Genomic DNA, 11097 nt, shown 5'->3' on the forward strand with positions numbered 1-11097 from the left:
GAGGTCGCCCTGCTTATGACGTATGTCCAAAATGGCGCCTGCTCTTTGTCTTGCTCGCCTTTGAGAGGTGAGCGGAGAGAGAGAGACTCGTGTCCGTATCGGTCACTTTTTTTTTCTCTCTCTCTCTCTTCTAGTTAGCCTGGTGAACTTTTCCCCACGGAGTTTCAAGGCTCGTTCCCTCTAGCCTCCTCTTTCCGCTTGCCCGCTGGTGTCTCGGGCTATGGAGGTTCGGCTCACCTCGCGTTCCAGCGCTGGTGCGTTGAGTCTGCCGCTGGTGTCCCGAACTTGGGCTCCCACGCTCTCCACGCAGGTCCACTGTGAATCACTAGTTCCGGAAGAGTTTCCTCTGCTGTTTCTTCCCCTACTCTTCCTTGACCCTGCAGTTTCTCCACTTATATTAACGTGTGTCTTGACGAACTATAAATGTGCTTCCTTCCTATTCCGCCATCTTGCCGTTCTCTCTGTTTTTAAGATTTATTTATTTATTTGAAAGTCAGAGTTACACAGAGAGAGGAGAGGCTGGGGGGAGGGGTCTTCCATCCAATGGTTCACTCCCCAGTTGGCCGCAACTGCCGAAGCTGCACCGATCTGAAGCCAGGAGCCAGGAGCTTCCTCTGGGTCTCCCACACGGTGCAGGGGCCCAAGGACGTGGGCCATCTTCCACTGCTTTCCCAGGCCATAGCTGAGAGCTGGATCGGAAGTGGAGCAGCCGGGTCTCGAACCCGCGTCCATATGGGATGCCAATGCTTCAGGCCAGGGCATTAACCCACTGTGCCACAGCACCAGCCCCAGACAGTTTTAGTATATTAACCAAGAAGTACACACTTGGATTGAAGGAACTGGGACTGTGGGGTCCAAGGCCAAAATCCTTCCACTGCCCCATATTGCTGACCAAAAAAAAAAAAAAAAAAAAAAATCAATCTGCTATTCTAAGTATTCAAAAGGCTAGCCTTATTATTGCATTTTTACTTTGCTTTTTTTTAATGTTCAACATTTGCACATGACAAAAATTTCAAACAACATGAGTATGATATGTAAATTCTCACTCCCATCTTCCTTCTTAGAGGCGAAAACAGTTAACTTGTATAGATCCTTCCACAGAATTTCCATATACATAATTATATGTATTTATGTACATTTTTCAAACTAGCAGTTTTGGAGACCTTTCTGTTATTAGCAGCTGCAGAGCTCCTGGCTGCCAGTTTTAATGGCTTCATAATACTTCGCTCCATAGAGGTGCTATAATTTAATTAACAAGTCTTGTACTGATGGTCACCTTTGCTTTCCAGCCTTTTGCTATTGCAAACAGTGCTGCAATAAACACCCTTGACATATAATTTTGAGCATGTATATGAGCACATCAGTAGAATAATTTCCTGGCGAGTGATATCGGAAGATCAAAGAGTATTTCTATTTCTTTTCTATTAATTACCAGTTGATGTATTAAACATCCTAATTCCCAGGGAACATTTCTGTGACTAATAGGTTGTGACAGCATTTCCTTCTTCAAAGAGGACAGAGGGCCTTTTCAGGTGGCAGCAGGCTTCGGAGTGTTTGTAGATAAGCACTGCTGCTGCTGGGAATGATTACTCCCAGGTCCCAGTGCAGTTCCTGTCTGTCCTGTGCTCATTGTTCCTTTCTGAGCTCCCCCTGTGCTGTCCCAGGTGCAAGAGGCCATCATGTAAACAGACATTCCAAATACCACAGCATCTCCGTGGGGTGCAGGGGACCACTGCCAAGGACGAGATTAGTCCAGTAACTGGACACATTCTTGTTGGAGAAACACATGACCTTAAATCCGCAGCTTAGTATGGGGTTGAGAACTCAAATATGTGATTTGTATTGAGAGGGGTGGGATCTGTAAGACTAGGGGAATCTGTACTCCTTGCATATCCTTTAATTAAAAAAAAGGAGAGGAGGAGACAGGACAAAGTAACACTACAAGTCTCAATTGATTTAGCATACAAAATGAATTGCTAAGACCAAATATTCAAGGCCTGCACCACGGCTCCCACCTGCGGCGCTGGCACCCTGGGTCTTAGTCCTGGTTGGGGCGCCGGATTCTGTCCCTGTTGCCCCTCTTCCAGTCCAGCTCTCTGCTGTGGCCCAGGAAGGCAGTGGAGCATGGTCTAGGTCCTTGGGCCAGGCACCCGCATGGGAGACCAGGAGGAAGCACCTGCTCCTGGCTTCGGATTGGTGCAGCGCGCTGGCCGTAGCAGACATTTGAGGGGTGAACCAACGGAAAAGGAAGACCTTTCTCTCTGTCTCTCTCACTCTCACTGTCTAACTCTGCCTGTCAAAAAAAAAAAAAAAAAAAGACCAAATATTCAAGCAGTTCTGATAGTTAGAAATAGTGCAATTGTATGACTTTGGCTTTATACATAGAGCAAGAATTAATGTACTTGGCACCTCTTTCTCTCTCTCTGATGTAATTAGTGCTCTGAATGTGAATGAAATCCCCAGACCCCTTCACCAGCACATCTCTTTCTGTTCTAATTCTTTGTCACTGGCTGCAGGTGAAACCCTTTCCAGGAAAGTGCTGTTCCCTCTTTCCTCCCCAGGGCCAACTTGGTAAGCTCTCTGAAAATGCAAAGACAGTACTCATTTCAGGAACTGTAAAACTCTCCTGTGGCCTTCTCCCCCCCCCTCCCCCCAATTATTAGCTATGTGTAGTTCAGGATATTTCACAAGCATTCCAGAGGCTTCCAGACAGTCCATGTCCAAGTCTAATAATAGCTGTCCATTTAGGGCACTCAGTTGTGCTCTGGAGTTTGAGAGTCTTTTGTTGGTGTTGCTGCCACTTTCTCATCTTTAAAAATAGGCTCATTTGATTTCCCAGCTACTCATGAATACACCTTTACAAGAATCACATGGGCAGCCAGGCAGGTGCTTTGTGAGTTTCTCCCACACTGTACTGTCAGTGCCACTCCAACACTGCTGCCTCCTCAGCTGCCTGCACAGTTCTGTCCGATTGTCTGCAGGCTGATTAATAGCCCCAGGCAGGAACTGCCAGATCTGAGGCAGCTTAGGAATTCAGAGGAAATCTGTGACATAGACAAGGCTGTATTTCCTTCTAGGAGGCTGGACGATATGAACTTGGCAGGAATATCTGCATACTGACACATCTCTGTTAGGATTCCAACCCTCAGTGGACGGTTTTAAATATTTGGATTTAAATGGACTACTAGAGATGGACAATTATGATACCACAGTATTCCCAAAAGGGCTTACCATTTAGATAGATTCATTCATTCATTATTTTAGTTATTCAAGAAAGATTTATTATATTCTAAGGCCAAAAGATGCCAAGGGACTTCTACTCTTCATTTAGTGGACCTGAGACATTATTCTGCCTCTTAAATTTCATTGGCAGAAAATTTGTCTATAAACTTTGAAAACAGACCAACAACAGTAAGATGATTATAAATATTAAATTATATTTGGCACATGCCATCTTATTCTTAAAAGAGTTTTGCAAAGTTGTAATTGGGAAGACATGAGTCATGCATGCTTTAACATAGCTTGCATATTTTTAAATTATTCCAGATTGGTTTCACTTCATGTCAGTAAACAAGTCACCCTGGATTTCTGTAGTTTTTGCTACAATTGATCAACTTGTCAAGGCTGAAAATGAAATAATTCAGAGACGTTGAGAGGAGGATTCTCATAAGCTACTCCACGGCCCGATAAGCAGATAGCACTTGGTGCTATAGGCATGGTGCTGCCTTCCAGGAAGGTCCAGAAGTCACATAACCATGCAACTTTAGTTTCCAAGTTTTTCACTATAATTCTTCACTAATAAGGTAACTATTCCTAAGTAAAATAAAATAATGGAAAAAACACAATGAAAGAGAACATCAAGCCAAAAAAAAAAAAAAAGAAACTCACAAACCAATAACAAGAAAACCCAAATTTCCTTATTTGTGTCCACAAGGAAAAAAAAAAAAAAGAAACAGGCACATTCATATATAACTCTAGTAGTCTTATAACACTTTTCATCCTTTATTCCCCTTATCTTCAACAGTATTCTTTGGCACACCAAGGTACCATAGATGTAAAAAGAAGTAGAAGCATCTTCTAAAGATAAAGTAGAATAAATTACCAAAAGTAGTTGGGAAAAAGTGGAGAAATCCAGAATGTAAATGAACAAAAATGAGATAATCATCTTGCCCTTATGCCAAAAAATGTACAACCTGTTGGGGGATACTGTAATGGTTTGAGGACAGTTTTTTTCCCCCTGCAGTAGAGCAGGCATTCGCCATCGGAAAGCTGTTGTCAGCCAATCAGAGTGAGTGTCCCAGGCTGCTTTGATGTAACATAAGTTGGAGAGTAGCAGGTGGCCTTCCCTGCTGTTTATAGTGCAGCTTGGGGAGTTCTGTCAGATGTAGCAGCTCCTCTCTATCTGCATGGAATCTGTGTAAATCACAGAAGAACAGATGGAAAAATAGTCACATACCCCTGTTCACCTCTTAGAAGCAGCTCGTAAACCTCCATTACCAACACTCCCCCACCCATTCCAACAACCCCCAGTGGGTCCGTCACCCAATTGCTACAGGGTAATCATTCTGTTTACAAAACATCTAAACACATGAATTAGACAAAGAAACAAGCAGTAAATGTTTTAAATGATCACAGATTTTATATATGTATCATTTACCATTATGCTCCAGATTTAGATTAAGTAAACAGAGAAATTCAAAATTATCTCTCATGTACCCATTCTAAATATCTTGTAGAGCTTTTTGCTGAAGTCAGATGATTAGTATGTCTGTTCATTTAATTATTTGAAAAACATAACTGAAATTAATTGATGATATGTTTTCCTGAAAGCTCTAAATAACTCTCTAAGGATTCACTTATGTACTTTTATATTAGAATTCACCAAACAAAACCCCTGAAAATGATTTACAAGAGATTTTATTTTACTTATTCATTATTTTATTTAAATCTTGTATAAGGGGCATGAATATTTTAGACTCACACAACCTTTTATACTTGTGTCTATGCTGTTAAAACATAGTGTATATTCTATATATATTTATATATATGTGTGGGTGTGTGTGTGTATAAAACCCAATATTCTCACCCTGTGTGTAAGACAGGTATGTGTGAGACCACATATCAAATTATGTTAGTGAAAAAAAAATCAATTTCATTTAATTAAGAATTTGTTAAATATTTAGCCATGAAATGGAAAACGGATAAATAACTTACTCCCGTGAAAAGAGAAGGAGGGCAGAAACAAAGGCACCAAGGTATAAGACAGAGTAGGGCATGATGTGAACCACATCCCAGTGATTTTAAAGGGTGATTTGTAAGACAAGGCGTTGAAAAAGATAAATCTATGGGTTAGCAAGGTCTTGACACAGGGAACTTAAAGGCCTCATAAAAAAGCCTGGGCTCTGACCTGGATGTGATCAAAGCTGACTATTGAATGCTGACTTTAATCTATTTATACCTTTAAAATCTGTACAAATAGTGCATTAAAAATACATAAATTTGTGTAAAGACCTAGAGGGCACAGAGGGTGCCCATTAAAGAGACACTTTTTCAGAAATGAAGCAATTTCTCTTTTTTAAGTATGAAGGAATGTTATTGTGAAGAATTCTTATTGAACAGTGATGAGTTTATAAAATAGGGAAACCAAATCTTCAATATAACACACTGGTGAAGTTCTGTGTGAGCAGAAGTCTAGGTGCTTATAAAAGTGTTCCATGAATCTCTTTCTGAGAGCAAAAATCACATAGGAATTGCTTCCAGAGCTCCATAAATGAATTCCCTATAAATTCCTGTCTAGAGAGGACGACATATTAACCAGCAGTTACTAAATGGGGATAATTTTTCCCTCTGTGGGTAGTATCTACAGACATTTTTGTTATCACAGCTAGTTAGGGGGAGAGTTATTGGCATCTAATAGGTAGAGACCAAGGATGTTGTGAATACAGGATAGCCTCCCCACACACAATAATTTTCTGGCCCTAAATGCCAATGCTTATGAGCTTGAGAACCCTGTTTGAGGCATTTCAAGCATTTAATATGGTGCATTATCAAGATAACAACACTCCAAAGTTTTGTCATCTCTTATACTTGGACACATGTAAGGCCTTAAAATTTTAAGGTCAGCAAATAGGTGACGTTAAAATATAATAACTGTTTCTTTAAAACAGAGTCATATACCCTGTTAGGTTTTTTTTTAATATTTGGAAACCAAATAATAATAAAAACAAATTGTTTTATTAAACGAAATTGTGCTTGACTCATAGAATCACTAGTGCCCTAAACAGCAGTCTGGCCTCAGAATCAGCCCTTAAGGCATTCAGATCTGGCTAAAAAGCCCATGAGAGTATTTCAGGCATGGAAAGCTAAGACACTCTGGCAAAAAACAAACAAACAAACAAACAAACAAACAAACAAAACTAAATGAAAGATCTCTGTGAGTGAGATCCCAGTGGAAAGAATGGGCCATCAAAGAAGGAGGTAGCTTTCTCTGAAGGGAGGAGAGAACTTCCACTTTGATTTCCACTTTGATTATAGCCTTGTCTAAATAAAGTCAGAGTTTATGAACTCAAGAGGCTTCCATAGCCTTGGCAGCTCATGACAAGAGCCTCAAGTGATTACTGACATCATAAAGAAGAGTGTCAATTGTTAAATCAACAACAAGAGTCACTGTGCACTTGCTTCCATGTAGGACCCCTGTCCTTAATGTTGTGTTATGAGAATTAACAGTAAAACTAGTCTTCAAACAGTACTTTATGCTTTGTGTGTCTGTATGGGTGCAAACTGTTGAAATCATCACTTAGTATAGAATTGATCTTCTGGATATAAAGACAATTAAAAAGGAATCTTAATGAAGAATGGGATGGGAGAGTGAGTAGGAGATATGATGGTTTGTGGGTGGTAGGGTGGTTATGAGGGGAAAAACCACTATAATCCAAAAGTTTTACTTTAAAAATTTATATTTATATTTATTAAAAAAGTTTTCTATTAAAAAAAGAAAAATTAAACTAAATTGTGCTTGAAATAAAATTGCTGTCTCTAACATAATTACAATAAAGAGCATTCAAATTTCAAATTTTTGCTTTGAGTTCAAGAGTGGTTAAATTTTATCAGAAGCGGCCAGTGCTGTGGCATAGTGGGCTAAGCCTTCGCCTGTGGAGCCACCATCACATATGTCACAGCTGCTCCTATTCTAATCCGGCTCTCTGCTATGGCCTGGGAAAGCAGTAGAAGATGGCCCAAATGCTTGGGCCCCTGCACCCATGTGGGCGACCCAGAAGAATCTCCTGGCTCCTGGATTCAAATTGACTCAGCTCCTGGCTTTGCGGCCATTTGGGTAGTGGACCAGCAGATAGAAGATGTTTCTCTCTGTCTCTCCCTCTCTCTTCCTATAACTTTACCTCTAAAATAAATAAAATCTTTAAAAAAATTTTTTGTCAGAAGAAGTGTGAAGCAACAAAGCATTTCTAGATATTCATTTTATAATACTCTTTGTATCAAAACATCAGTGGTGATTGAACCATATTCTAATGGTACAAAATTGCAATTCTCTTAGATGATTATTTAAATAGTCATTTGTATTTTTCTGGTATATCTTGGGTCATTAGTAATATTTATTGGTTTATGGTGCCAAGTTAGAAAAAAATTCATAGTGAATTCTTTCACAGTGAATGCCTTTAGGCCTTCACTCATGTTTGGTAATATCTGCTTATTCAAGCTCTCTTTTGTCATAACGAGGATTACTGGCAAAAAAACATAGTAATTCTCTGTGAAGATGTTTTACTTAAAATTGCTTTTACTCTTTTGTCATCATGCTGAAAGGTTTTTTAAAAAAGGGGAGGTGGATTATGTGTGTTTTCTGTTCATGTGAAATAATATTAAGGAATAAGAACACTGAGAAGGTCCAACAGGTATCAGTGGTAATTATTAAAGATCGTCATTTTAACTAAAATAATGCAGTTGAGGCATTTTGTATTATCTTACTTACTCTGATAATAGATGGAAGAAGATTTTTTAATTTTTAGAATTTATTTTTATTTTTTAGACTTATTTGAAAGTCAGTGTTACAGAGCAAAAGGGAAGAGACATGGAGAAAGAGAGAGACAGAGACAGAGACAGAGACATCTTCCATCTACTGGTTCACTCCCTAGATGACTGCAATGGCCAGGTCTGAGACAGGTCAAAGCCAGTAGCGAGGAGCTTCATCCATGTCTCCCGTATGGGTGGCAGGGGTCCAAGCACCTGGGCCATCTGCTGCCTTCCCAGGCACACTGGTTAGTAACTGGATTGGAAGTGGAGCAGCTAGGACATGAACTGGTGTCCACTGGGGATGCCAGAATCTCAGGTGATGTCTTTACCCACTATGCCACAACACTAGTCCATAAAATTTATTTTATTTATTTGAAAGACAAACACAGAAAGAAACAGAGAGTGAGAGGGATCTCCCATCCACTGGTTCATTCCCCAGTGTCCACCAAACCAAGGATGGGCCAGGCCAAAGCAGGAGCCAGGATCTCAATCCGGGTTTACCAGTTGGTGACAAGGACACAAGTACTTGAGCTCTCACCTTCTGCCTCACAGAGTGTGCATTAGCAAGCAGGTGTAACTGAAATCAGAGTCCAGATACTCTGATAAGGAATGAGTGCATCTCAAGTGACATCTTCACCAAATACCCATCTCATGGGTGAATTTTTGATGCCCACTCTGTACTCATGCACTCAGATTTCTTCAGGATAATATAAGGCTATTTGGCTGTTTCAGATTTAATCCTGAATTCTGATTATTTTTTTTAAAATTTTGCATACTTTAATTTTCAAACAAAATCAACAACAACAATAGCACAAAAGACCCATAATATACAACATCCAACTCCATTGTCCCATTAAGGAGGGGATGGAGGCTTGAGGTACTTGTTTCCTGCCTAAAGACACAGGACAGGAGAGGAAAAAAGACCACTAGATATCCACAGGGAAGCCATGGGACAGAGCCACTCAAGGCTGCTGTGGGAGCCATGAGGACTCTATAAAGAGGGCATAAGGTTTCCAGCTTGGGGTTCCTAATTTACTTCTTCCATGTGGGAGGCATCCTCGTCTCCTTCAAGAGGGAGAATCTCATCAGGAACAGCTGTGCTGGGTTGCTCTGGTGTCACTTCATCCTCATCAATGCCTAGGCCTAACTTGATCATGTGATAGACGCAGTCGGAGTGGGTCCCCTCCAGGGAGATGCCAGAAGGGAGCACCACAGTTTCAAATAGTAGCACCACCAGGTCCTTGACAGCTTTGTTGTTCTTGTCTGCCTCTGCGTCTCCACAATGGGACGGTCAGGTTTGATCTCCAGGTGCTTTGGGGCCATCATGCAGCCCATGGTAGAGTTGTCTCGAAGTGTGTGGGCCTGCATGATCCTCTTCATGGCGGCTGTCCTGCCACGGGTGCTAGTCATGATGCAGCAAGGCAGAAGCTGCCAGGCAATTGGCTGTATTGCGTTTAATCCTGGATTTTAATTTTTCTAAAAAGTCTCAGTGAAGCAGCATGTTATAGTTTGTAAGTAAGGATTTTGTTCTTAGTACTTTCTTGCTAAGGGTTTTCAAAAGTGGCTCTTTTTAATATGCAGCTGTATGAAAACTGAAGAGTGAGTTCAGAATCCTTTAAACTAGGTTATCCTTTTGTTCCTTAAAAGTTGGGTCATTATGTCTTGCAAGGTCCTTTCTGGAAAAAAAGATTACATGGATAAATAATGTTGGAAAACCTACCTAGTTTTTCATTCTCTTGGAGAGTCTGATTATACATTATAAAAAGAAATACAAAATGCTTCATTTTGTTTATGATATTTTCCTGGTGAATTTGAAATTCCAAGGAACAAATAATGAGTTTAAAAATCTCAAGTCTCACTTTTCTATCTGTGGTTTTTTAAGTTAATATTGTTTCATAACTACTGACTACTTTATATTACTTTTTAACATTTTCATCAGAAGGTGCCAATAAGTAAATGTTTAAATTTGGAACTTTTTGTGTTAATTATAATTTGGAAATGATTTAGTGAAGATATGTCAATGTTGAATTTTTTAGACTACCCAAGATTGCGTTTCTGAAGAGTAAATAATGAAGAATATGTACAAACAAAAGCTAGACAAGCATCCAATGCAACATTTCAGCCTTCTTTGTGTAAATAAAAACATCGCTTTTAAGACCTTAGCTGCATTTCTCTTTTGAGAATTCAGCACACATTGCTCCATAGATGGGGGCACTTGTTGGGCACATTTTTTATCACATCTTTGCTTTCCTGTAGTCACATTATTTTGCTGTCCTTGGTGATGAAAATGATGCTTCCTTTTGTCCAGACTTGATTCTCAAACTTAATACTTTATCTGTGATCTTTCCTACCCTTTCCTCATTATGCCACAGTTTTGGGGTTTGTGTCATTGCTTAAAAAGTGATAGAGATTCAAATTCATGGGACAAAATCAAGAATTGGAATTTATCTAAATACAGTCCAGTCTTCAAACTGTCCTCCATTGAAAATGGATGAATATGTTCAGATCAGAGTATGGATTGGCATGAACCTTCATCTGAAATGCAATAAAGTTAGAGAAGACTGGGTGATTTTTTTTTTTAAAGTATCATTATTCATATCCAATGCTTCCTCTGCACTTCTGTGTACCATCTGGTCCTGATGGTCGAAGTGCCAAAATACCATAAGGAAAGTTGTTTTTGTGGTATTTCCAGTCCAACCAGAATCAGAAAGTACCAGAAATCTCTTGAGAAAAACTGTTCTCATAGGATGCAAAGGCCAGTTTTTCAAACAAGAGTTTAAGAAAGGCAGTTGAAATCAAGCTACTGTCCAAAATTAAATGGTGAACAAAGATATGTTCTGCATTTTGAGTTTACACACACACATACCCTACTAATTCCTCATATATGTATCTCATTCCTTGTAAACTACACAGTTCTCTTTCCACTCATTGATTTATTTATTCATATTCTGCTTAAGCATTGCTTTTAAGGAAAATATTTATGAATTAATAGTCATGAAATTTCCAATAAGAAATGAATGGGTTTGAAAAGAAGCATTGTACAGACCCTTTGAATGGATGACACCAAATTTA

General features: G+C 39.6%; 1 pseudogene; it reads right to left on the reverse strand.

Moving 5' to 3' along the window:
* Window positions 1-9052: 9052 nt before the first annotated feature.
* Window positions 9053-9459, reverse strand: LOC133751221 (putative heat shock protein HSP 90-beta-3; annotated as a pseudogene).
* Window positions 9460-11097: the final 1638 nt, after the last annotated feature.

Source organism: Lepus europaeus, chromosome 22 (genome assembly GCF_033115175.1).
Source record: "Lepus europaeus isolate LE1 chromosome 22, mLepTim1.pri, whole genome shotgun sequence".
Classification (NCBI taxonomy): Eukaryota; Metazoa; Chordata; class Mammalia; order Lagomorpha; family Leporidae; genus Lepus; species Lepus europaeus.